Below are 12800 nucleotides of genomic sequence, written 5' to 3'. Positions count from 1 at the left end.
GATATGTTCTTGAAGCCATTTTGTCCATGTGCCCACTATTTCTAGTAGTCGACCCTAACTTTTACCCTTTGTATGTCAAGTTTTGTATTTTCAATCAACATATTGGGCTCATGGTATGTAGTCATTCCCATCTTCTTGAACCAATCTTTTGAAAGATGTTGAAATCATATCTTCCTCTCAATTCAGTATTTGAATGAACCTAGGCATAAGTTTAAACTGACTATAGAAACAAGCCATAGCTTGCCACTTTTGCTGCCTCCTTTATTGCAATGTGGCATTGGGCATTCACAATGACAAACACAAAAGCAAACATTTGGAGGCATTAATTTTTCGTTTTATTAAACATTAAGTTTTATGAGTTTTGTAATTACTCAAACCAAACACATTATGAGAAAGTGAAGGAAATTATCCAACCAATATCGTCATGCATGTTTAGCTAAGTTGCTTTTCCTCCAAATTGCCACATTTTGTTTAAGGCACTTTCTCAGTGACATGCCAAGTTCATAACAAGCATAAATCACTTGAAAATTGGGCCAAATATGGCTTATTGTAGTTGAAAGCTTTGCACATTTTGAAATGGGAAGGTCACACAATCATCCTTCAGACATCCTCACACCACAAAAGACAATATTCCTGAACAATCTTCAATTTGGAAGCATTAGAGCTATGGAACTGATTGGAAATAGCATATTTTAATATTTTTATAAGGATATTTTGTGAAACACTGGTTTACCCAAACCAATTTTCTTAAGAGTGTTGACATATTTGTTATCTTCAAAAGTCACATTTAGCTAGCAACATAAATCTTATCAAATGCCCATAAGTAGCATAGATCTACACTTAGGAAGTTTTAAATACCCTATCAAAAAATATATGTACTCTAAAGAAGGAACTTTGCATTCATTGTTCACCAATATTTCTAGATGATTATCTAGGGGGTGTCAAATATGTACAGATCCATCAAGTGAGTGTTCTCTCGAAAACCTATTTTCACTGTTTAGGAGATTTTCAATTTTGTCTCTTGAGAAGAAGGCCCTTCAGTGCAAGTCCTTCCCTGTTAGTTTTGTAATTGACCATGTTTTTAATTTGAGTCCAAGGATGAAAGTTATTTAGGCTTCAACAAACCCCTCCGCTTTGTTGGTGTTATAAACACCTAGAATTTTTTTGTGGAAGACAACACTAGTGCAAACGTCCACCAACACTTAGAAAACCTACAATTCAACTAAAAGGAGACCAGTGCAGACTACAAGCACTCTATTTACTGAGTTGAACAATGTCCTCCTTTCTTGTCATATTTGTTACTAATCACATTTTGATTCTATGGCGTCCCTCAAGGATGATTTTTTTTTTAGTTTCAACAAGCTCCTCAAAAGAAGACACTTTAGTACAAGCGATTCACTGTTATACTTGTAACTTTTCAGTTGAGTCATTGTTGAAAGTTGTTCAGGTATCAACACTCTTCTGCTTTGGTGACATTATAAACACCTACAAAATTTTGTGGTAGACAACACAGGTGCAAGTGTCCACCAGCACAATGTCAAAGACATATTCATTAAGATGATAAAAATATAAATTAGTCCACACTGCAAATCTATTTAGGTTTCAACAAACTCCTCAATAGAAGACCCTTTAGTGCAAGTCATTCACCATTATATTTGTAACTATTTAGTTGAGTCATTGATGAAAGTTGTTTAGGTATCAACAAACTCCTCCACTTTGGCGACATTATAAAACCTATAAAAAATTTATGGTAGACAAGATAGATGCAAACGTCCACGAACACATTGAATCAAATACAATTTTTTTAAGTTGATAAAAGTGTAAACCGGTCCACACTACAAACACTTTATTCACTGAGTTCGACATTGTCGTCTTCTCATACTAGGTTTGTCAATGACCACACTTCTGGTCGTTTAGGATGACATACCTCAAGGATGAAAGTTGTTTAGGTTTTAACAAGCTCTGCAACATTGGTGGCATTTGAAAAAACCTAGAAAATTTCTGCAATAGACATCCATAATTGCAAACATCCAATAACACTTAGCAAAGCTACAAATTCAAGAAACACAATTACGTGAAATTCCAAATACATAATTTTAATATAAATGTAATGGATTTGTGTACTCTAGATGAATCACATTCTCTATTATTACCTTTGAAGTAGTCTTTTACTTAACTGAGAAGAAAAATTGGTTAATTTCTTCAATGCAATCATTCATGAAAAGGATTTTGGTTGTTTAATATGCCCCTCTGTTGACAAAAAAATTATATATATAATATCTGCACAAACCTATAAATACACTAAAAATGAATTCATGAATGTTCATAGAACTAGTGTAAAAAGGAAAAACATATATGCTAAACAAGATAGACTTACAATAAATTCAATACAATACAACATAAGTCCATGCTCTTTTGAATTGCAAGGAATATAACTATTCATTCTTACAACATAATTAATATGGTACAAATTATATTCTCTATTCTTACCTGATAAGATTACCCTTTCCTCTCAATGAGTAAAGAAAAATATCATTTTTTCTTCAATGCAGGCCCATCCATGTCATAATTATACATATCTAGAATGACATCTCCATGTACAAATCACCAAGTTTGGCATTGATGGTGATGCCATCTTGGTCATCAAAAAATTATATATGTCATATATGCATAGGCCTCATACACTGAAAATGAATTCATGAGCGGTTAGAGAACTGGTATAGGGAAGGAAAAACAATTATGTTAAACAAGATATACTTACAATATCTTCAATACGACATAAGTCCATGCCTATTTGAATTCCAAGGAATATAACTATTTATTCCTACATGTCCATAATGGAATCTCCATGTACAAATCACTGAGTCTGACTTTGATGACGATGCCATCCTAGTCATGAAAAAGGATGGAGTTATTGGAAAACTTGATGCAAAATCCCCATTGAGTTATGGGCTATCTCTATGCACCATGCACCAATCATTGAGTTCTACATAGACAAAAGTGCATGTATAATAATAAGAAAAGTAATAGGACATCCTAAGATTATAATTTCCACTGATCTACATGAATTAAGAGAGTAAGATATATTTTTAATTTATACTATTTTGAATGCAAGAGAAGCACATAAAAAATGAAAGATATTATCATTGTTGAAAATGGCAACATGAAAATTCCCTTGAATTAAATTAGGAGAAAATTGTAATTCCACATCATAAGACAACAATAATGATTTAACTAAGCTAATTTCACTTAGTTAGATTAATTAATTTGAGTTGAGGGCCTAACTTGAGTCATATAGAGTGGTTCCTAAATTTTAGGAACCTAGGTTGAGTTTAATTTGAGTTGCAATAATTTAATTTAGTTAAATTGGGTTAATGTCAATTAAACTAGTTTTGAATGTTGGAGGAACTAGTAGGAGTTCTAGCAGTGGGGTGCAACTTAAATGTTTAACAAATTAACTGATAAATCAACCATAATTAACTCATGCATGTATGAAATTTGAGTTACATAGTTGAGATTCGAGTTCAAGGGAAATGTACTATCAGTTGTATAATTTTCCAAGTTGTACAAGTGATGTCTTTATGAGCAAATAAATTCCCTTTTGCACCATTTCCCATGGAACTTCTGTTTTTCCCAGTTTACAACACTGGCACTAATGGCCTTCATCTCCCTTGCGACGATGTGTAGAGATTAGCACTACTCATTACACCAATCAGAGCGACTGAGTGTTGGGGGACAAAGTCCCCTAGGGTCTTGGGTCAATACCCTAGCAGAGCGGGGGTTATCTACAATGAAAAACAAGCATTCCACATAGCCATGATGCTAATATAAGCAAACTACGCGAAGAGAGGTGTACCTGGGGGTCCTACGTTCAGGTAGATCCAGCCAGGGTCCAAACCCTCTTGGAGTTCCTTTCGATCCTTTAACTTACAAAACAACCAATTCAAAGAAGCATAGTAGTATATGGACCAAACATCATAAAGAAATCAACTTCATAGCATATTGAAAGGTAGTTAGTTATACAATTGAAACAACTATTCATATGCAAATCATAACATTAACATCATAAGCATGAAGAAGATTTATTTTAGGAACGAGACAAGTGTTTCTTTATTGCAGATAACTAATCTCAAGCCTTCAACAAACTCCTTCCATGACTCATACCAAAGTATCTCAACTAGTGAAATAACATCAAAGCTCAAGGAAACAAGAGTTTCCTATAGTGGGGGGAAGTGTTGGAAGCACAAGGATCTTTAGACCTGATTAGGGATAATCTCAGCAGAGTGATTTTTCTCTCTATTCTCTCCTCCTTAGGCCTTCCCATTGAAGCCTTTTTATACTTCTCCCAAAGTAGTTTTTTAGTTGGGAATTCGTTAGGAACAGTTGGGCCACGGGAACTAATAGGTAATCAACAAGTAAAACCTGTGATCTCTACCCGAAATTTAGGAGATTTATTTTTTTTTAAGTGTTTTAAGACATATACACGGGTTGGGTATACACAGACCTGGATACACACACGTTTAGCTCAGGGAAATGTCGCATATAGGGAGTAAAACACTATTTTTTAAGTATTTGGACTAGGTTTGGACAGAGGGGTTGCCCTAGGCCATGAGTGCAGCATCACAAACATCAAGAGTGAGATTTGGAGTTATAACAGATGCCCCCTAATATATGAGGTCAGAAGGGGTACATGATGGCCGAAATGTATTAAGTGCGTGCATGGAAAGGAAACCTATCAAAAACTGAGGAGGACTTCACCAAAGTTCAGCCTGCCAAGCCACAAAAGGAGATCAGAAAGAAACACTGTTTGAGGCGGGCATACCCATGCTTAGAGAAAGTAAATCATGTCCTCATATCAAGTACAAGTGGATCCACTAAGTATACAAGTATAGAAGACTAGAAAATACATAATGGATCATCTGATCAAGATCGAACAAGTACATGTTTGAATATCACATATAAGAATGTCAATGATGCTAAAGGATGAAGCTGATCGCTGATATTAAAGACTGATCCCAAAAGTACCAAATGAACATGATGAAGTAAGATGGTACTACACTGCAAACTCAGGTGCCAGCATATAAAATGTCGCCATGAATGACTGCAACATATGAGGTGGAGTGGTATCAACTAGCAGCAACAGGAGCAACTGTCAAGTGAACCAATGAAATGTTGATGCAACCCGAGGTCTTCACTGACTACTGTGGTACATTTCTACACCATGGGAATAAATGATCTGAAGTCGACCATGTGAGAAATCATTTGATTACCAGTCATTGATGTATACCGTTAACAAACACGAGACTACTCATCGATAATGATAATGAGCATCAAGGTACCCAGTACAATCTAACAAGTGTGAACAGATGAGCTGGAGTTGAACCCCTGTAAGAATCTATCAATCAGGAGACAATGATGGTTTCCCACTGTCGATAGCGAAGGATCTACCACTAATGACTGAAAACCCCAAGGTATTGCCAAATGGAATCTAGACCTTTGCCCCAGAGCAATGAGTCATAGTCGATAGGGAAAGATCCGCTAGAAGTAAGGCATTAAGGGATCCTTCATTAATCTAGCGCGAGTGTAACCCGTGGGCCAATAATGTGGAAGGAATCGAACGAAAAATATGTAGTAACCCAACCGAAGCACGTTTTCGGCGTACACAAGATGTGGCTAGCGCATGACAGAAACCCTCTGAACCAACCAATAATGAGAGCTGACATAGAGGCGAGGTATCCACCAATAGGGTCAAATGGAAACCAAGGTATTGCATGAGTCCCAATGTGTGATAGTGTAAGTTGATGTCAAACACAAGGGAAACCACTCAGTCAAAGATCCATGATACTGATCGATGCTAAGCACAAGGTGACCTATCAATAATGAAAATGGGGCCAGGGTGCGGCTCTAGGCCTGTCCTCAGAGCAAGATGTCATCGTCGATAAGGGAAAGACCCACCAGCAAGAATTCAATGGGGACCTTCTCAAACCGGCACGAGTAAAGGACCAATATAGCTCTTGTGATGATAGACAAGACACTGACAACTAGGGATGGCCGACTGAAAAATGAATCAAGAGACACCGCAAAGAGGCCGACTCAGGCTAACTTCCCTTAAACAAAAGCACGATTCAATGATGACTATGTGGCAGCATATGATGACTTTGTATAAGCTCGTCGTGCAGGAGGCACGAATGAACCCTCGATATGATTAGAAGAGATAACCAATCGGGGGAGAACTGACTCAATAATAAGGTTAAGGTGTACCTAAGTCAAACTAAATCCCGCCCAAATGGATGAGAATTTGTTTTGAGTGCTTTGTTTGAGGGCAACATGACTGAATCTAGCTTCCAACAATAAGTGGAAATATTGTCCTGTTCCCGCTCTTTTTGGAATATATAATTTTTTTTTGTCTTTTTCTTTAAGCTGGAAAAATAATAAAAGGATGCTATAGTACAGTGGAAAGAACGAGTGTCAGTGAAATAGATGATCTAGTTCCTGGGATGGGAACAATCCTATGCTCAATGCAGGGAGGCGAAAACTGGTCAAAGACACTCAAAGGTGTGTTCCTTCCATGGGTCAAGGTGTGTCAAGTTGTAGAATTCAAGGGGATGCAAGTTTGATTTTGCAGATGTCATGGTCAAAAGTTGGTTTAAACATGAGTCCAAGTGAAGCCGGCTCAAGCCTAAAAGGTGAAAATGGTCAAAATGCAATGCAGTAGTACAACTCAACAGAAAGGATCCTCTAGGGTATATGGCCAGAATGAAGGGAAGAAGCAAAGAGGAATGAGTCTTCATCGCATAAGTCATGGCAGGACTACAGAGGACTCCTGAGCCTACTCAAATCAAAGCAGCATGGGAAACAAATGTTAGTGAGGTGCTAACTACGATGCCCATGAAAATGATGGCTCTACCATCGTGTCATGATTAAAAATCGGCGAGTGAAGATGGTTTACAAACCATAACATGATGGGATCGATCTTGTGGCAAGTGTATCAACAAATGGAGGTTAGTATGCATAATGCAATGGAAAAATGGCTTCCCTAACCTATATGCCAGTGAGAAAACGATACCTACCATGACAGGTCAACAGTCATGGAACCGTCTTGAAACTGTCGAAAAAGCGTCCAAAATGTTCTAAAAACCAAACCATTCTCGACATTCCAAGCTCTCAAGTTAAAAGTTACATGAGACAAAACAAAATCAAGTTTTGAAAGAATTTGACATTTTCAAAGCTTATAAAATAGTTTTTTGATTCACCATTATCACCGTTTGAGTTGAGAGCACAAGGAGTGAAGAAAAAGTAGCAAGCTTTGCCATTCGCCAAATTCGACTGTTCAAATCTTCCCAAAATCACTAGGTAAGCCTTAAACTCATCTTGCATTAATTTGTGATTGGTTTAAAAAATTTTAACTCAAGTTTCACCAATGAGTTTATGTCAAAAAAAAATTTCGCGGCGTATACACGGGTTGGCTATGTGCAACCGGCGTATACACAAGCGCTAGACACGAGTGTGTATGAAAGGACCCGCGTATATGCCGCGAAAACTTCAAAACAAAAATCTAACGGTACAAACTTGTTTTTTTCTTCAGGAGGCCAGTCACTTGGAGGGAAAGAGAGCATGCCTTAGTGGATGATGAGGTTATGAATGATCCTAATGCCCTGGAAGCCTTAAGAGGATGTGGTTTGCTAAATTTCTTCAAAATGCCAAACATGAAAGCAAACACACGCTTGCTTGAAATGCTTATTCACTACTGGAGCATCGAGGATGACTCATTCATGATCGATCAAATGCCACCCATGTTATAGACATTTTTGGGCACTGCAACCCCAAGCATGAAATTTCCATAAACTAAGGGCTCCCAAGTCCCTAAAAGTGTTGTTCTAACCCCTAAAGGAACAAGGTCAGCTGATTACAGCTTCTCCCAGAAGTTCTCCATGAAAAACTGCTCAAAACTGGTCAAAACAGGATCATTTCAGCTGTTCCATAGGAAAAGTGCATTGCATCTCACCTAAGTACACTCTGTGGGTGCGTTTCATTTCAAAAAGCCCTTCTATGGGGTGCGATGGGTGAGAGATGACAAATGGCAGTTTCAATCCGTGAGGTGGAGAGCCATGGAATCTTCCAGAAACTTCTCCTGTGACACTTGCCTCTTTGAATTCAACCAAGGATGAGTAAGAGATCATCAATCTCCAGGTGGAAGCAAGAACTATCAGAGGGAAGACACTAATCAAATCACAAGCTGACTCATCTCCCTTACAGATATCTATATATGGATCCCTCATCCCAGAGATCCAGAGGCTGGAATTTTGCATCTTGTAAGGAATTGCTGTTGGTTTCTTGAGACAACATCATAGTGTTGGGTGATCTAAGCTTTGTATGAGGTGAAGAAGGGCTTACTTGCTAAGAGGATGATGTTGGGTCAGAACAACTGGTTGTAACTCCCTTGGCTCTTTCTTGATTATCAATAAAAGCTATTCAAGTTTTTCCTCCATACTCTTGTGTCATTTATGTTTTATGCATTTGTATGGTCAATTTACATCTAATCCTAGATTGTTTATGATTATAGATCCATATTCTTGTATAGTGTTATGCTACTTTGATCCTACAGGTACTTTGTGAAGTTGGGCATACAAGGGAGCAAGTAGTGAAGGACTATCAAGAGAGAGAGGAATCGAACTAGGAGATAAGCGCAAGACAGAGGTTCGTCTTCTTTGTTCTTCTCTCATCTATATTTCATAAAGGAAAAATGAAAGTAGCTTTACTTTGTTTGTTTCTAAGGTAGCTACCACACCTTAGTGGGATAAGCAGTTCCGTGTAGACACTTTTCCCTGTAACAAAATGGCGACTCCGCTGGGGACTGACTAGGTTGTTTGTTTATCTTCCTTGTTGTTTATTTTATAAACTTACAGACGGAGCCTGAAGTCGAGCCAGGTAGCTTTCGAACTGCATTTTCTATGCAAATGCAAAGTAGATAAATGCCGCTTCAGTCAATCTCCGGGATTTGTTTATGAATTAAACAACTGATTCACAAACTCTCTAATTGCCCTTGTGGTAGCTCTTGGAACCTCCTTAGATCTACCCCTGATTGTTGATTTACTGATTACCATTTGCTCGGCCAAAACCCCTGAACTGAACTGAAAAATATGACCCAGAACCCAAGCACAGTCTCGTCTCTGGCCCAGCGCAGGCTCTGTTCTGTGAATCTGAAATTCAGTGCACTTCCCGAGTGTAGTAGGTGCGCTGCATTTCAAGTTCACTGTGTTATATGTGCGCTGATCAGACTAGGCATTGTTCCTCAGTTTTGGTTTCTGTGTTCATTCTTTTCAGTTCTATTCATGAGTTTTGCTGTTTGTAATCAGTATATCTCTGTTTGAAACCCCTTTCCTTGCTGATATTCCGCCTCCATTGTGCAAAATAACTGTAAATGTTTTTGTGTATTTGTTGAGTCATTTTCAGTTCTCCTTTGCAAAAAGTGACGTAATTGTACTGTCGTTCCTTGATTTGAAAGTGTCGCAAGTGTCGTTTTCAGTCATAGGAGAGAGTTTGGTTTCTCTTGATAGTCGATTACCCTGTTGCTATTGTATTTGGTCTAGATTTGTAGTTTTTCTAGTGTCGAAAGCAAGTATTCATTTCCGAATCGTAAAGTGTTGTGATTGTATCCATTTTTGATTTTGAAAAGAAACTTGTTAGTAATTGTCGCTTGAAAAGTAATTCAGATTTGCGCATTAGCTTTCTTTTTACCATTCACATACTAAGAAAGCCTAAAACAAATACATGCATGTGCATTTTCATTTAGACTGTTTGATTGGTTTGATTTAGGACAGTGCATTTAGTGTGTGCTCTTTGCTCTTTGTGAAAGAATATTGTCTCTCTTTCCTTAGTAGCTAGGATTTTCATTGCACAAAGAAGATAAAAGATTGTTTATCATCTTAGATTGCATTTTAGGAATTGTACATCTACATCTCGCGGTGAACCTGAAAGACAAATTTCTTAAGCAAGATCAACTATAAAATAGATTTAATGAATCTAACAATGCTTTGGAACCTAACGCACAACATCTAGAAGTCTAGGCTAGAAACGTATTCTGGCATCGTAAAGCCTGGTAACTGTTGTTCTCACTGATGGTTGGGTGATTCCTCCACTTTGAGACGATAAGTGCCAGTACGGACTTGTGCTCCCACGTATTGTCGAGTATATTTTGGGAGACCACAATAGGCTTCATCCTTTATCCATAGGAAGCCGTGTCTGCCGCCCTATCGATCGCAATGCACTGAACACAACATTCGGGAAGATTGACTATCGTACCGTAAAAAGTATTCTGCAGTTTTTCGATTGGTTTGGTAATCCATCTACCTAGATTTCTAGAGTAGTCCCTTTCGTTCCTTTTTAGATTCCTTAACAGAAAAGGTCCATCTAAGCACTTGTCACTTCAGGCTCATTAAAAATCGAAGGCGACTAGAGTCATCTTTTGTTTTTTCTCGACTCTTTAAAATTGAAAAAACAAAGTTGTGTCAAAGCATCTAAAATTTATTTTAAACGAAATAATCATCACCCTTTCCTACGTTGATCTTAGGTTGAGAAAATGGAATCCACCAACCAAGGAATTCCCCTTGGAGGAAATCCTAGTCCTTTCTCCTCTTGGGGAGATGTTGGTGCACCCCATATGGCCACATTGTCGCTTCCAGGATTGACAATCGGCTTGCCCGTATGGCTCTTCTCAACCTCTGTCGTTCAGAACACTGCAATTCCTGAACAATCGAGTCAGCAACTAGACGAATCCAGAGTTGCCCACCAACCTTCTACTTCCTCCAATTCTTCCTCTCCTCCTTCCTCTTCGCTTGATGGGTTTGGTAAAGCCAAAAATCAAGTAACTAAGAAGAAGAAGGAAAATAAGAAGAAAGAGAAGAAGAAGAAGTAGCCAAAAGCGAAAGGGGGCAACTAAGCATCGTCTAGGGAAAATCCACACACTGCACCGACCAGGCCTAAATTTCCATGTGTCATTTGCAAAGGAGACCACTATCATAGAGATTGTCCCTGCATCCCTCGGATCTTAAGGGACTGGTCTCCTCGTTTGCACAACCCGGTGTCGTGAACCTCTGATGATCATGTTGAAAACACATCGTCGACTAGTGAAAGTGAGGCCCCAGGACAAAAAGGAAAATATAGATTTCCTTGTAAACTGTGCGAAGGCGATCATGGCGTCCACCGTTGTCCCTTCTTAGACGAGGCTAAAAGAGTTTTGGATGATCGTCCAGTTTCACCGTTACGACTTCCTCCTGGATATAAAAAACTCTTGCCGAGTCCGTCACTAGTTGAAAATCTGGCTGACCCACCCAAGTGGTCAGTCGAAGCGTCTATCATTGAAGAAAAACCATCTGAACCCATACCGGACAAAAGTCAAAAGTTCGAGGCGGCAGTTGACCCGGTCTTGCCTTCAGAGGTTCCATCTTCAGATGATACAGTCACAGAAGAGAATAAGGATGACACCGTCCAAATTCTTTTCGTAAGCACAGACTCCGATGAACATGGGAGAAATTTACCCATTCCTTTACCATAGGAAGGAAGTTCGTCAGAGTCGTACCCGGCCGTCTATTCGGTCCCACCTCCAAGCAACCTAGTTGTTTCCTTCGACTAGAATCAACTAGGCAGACCCCATTTACTGGCTAGTGTACCATTCTGAATTATTGCTCAAATATATAGAATGGTTATGGCTGGTACCATCATAGATGAAGGGGCTTCTGTGAGTATCCTTTCCTTGACTGCTTGGAAAGTACTTGGTTCACCATCGCTTTTGCCTGAGATGAGAAATCTAACAGGCTTTGACAAAGGAACCAGTCGACCGTTAGGGATCCTTCCCAATGTGCCCATAACATTGAGAGGGAAAACCGTTCAAATGAACATAATGGTAGTTCAAGAACCCCTGGATTATAATCTACTCCTTGGACGAGACTATATTTATTGCATGGGAGCCATTGTCTTATCACTCTTTAGAGTAATGTGTTTTCCGCACGAAGGAAGAGTGGTCAAGCTCGTAGACCAGCTTTCATTTCCCGGATCACACAGAGCAAATAGTCATATGCCATCCCTGAATGGTCTTTTCACACAAGGAATGTCTCATCAATCTCTAGTCCATCCACCTGATGAGCGCGAGTGATTCAGAGGACATGACTGAAACCCAGGGGGCATGCACCCTGGTCTGCTTCGGCAGGAAAACTTCGGGTATAGGGTAGGTTTCTGCGAGAGATATATGACTAGTCTGTACTCTCGTCCGTGATTGGAAAAGGGGGTTAGACTGGAATAAGATTCCCTCATCAAAGTTATGTGAGTGGATTGTCTCACCTTTGTCTATTTCGGTAGACATCGCCGAAGAAGTGTTTTGTTTGCGCTGTGAATAGAACAATCTTTGGTAACCTGAAAGAGGTAGACCTTTCCTCATAAAACAAATGTTTTGTTGGAGATTTGAAAGGTGACCTTGAAAATCTGTTTTATACCTGGGGGCATGCAAACCTTTTGGCGTGCAAGCGAAGAGAGACTATTTATTTTTTAAATTTGTAGGTCCTCTAACCCTTTAAACTCGTAGGATTGGTCGTTTCCTAACTTGCATAAAGAAAGGATGTGGGGAAAAACTCTAAAAATTGCCGTTTTCATATATGAGACATTCTTATTATACGACTGGATTAATCGAGCAGTTTTAGCACATAGTTCAAGCTCGTTAAAAAATAAACATAAGTCATGAGCAAATGTTTCTCCTCGTGTTTAAGCTCATTAAAAAATGAACTATTTCCTGGTACATAACCATCGTG

This window comes from Pinus tabuliformis, chromosome 6, assembly GCF_031772625.1.
Source record: "Pinus tabuliformis cultivar Carrire ecotype Pingquan chromosome 6, CPIR1, whole genome shotgun sequence".
Lineage (NCBI taxonomy): Eukaryota > Viridiplantae > Streptophyta > Pinopsida > Pinales > Pinaceae > Pinus > Pinus tabuliformis.
Note: the sequence above shows the minus strand (reverse complement) of the source record.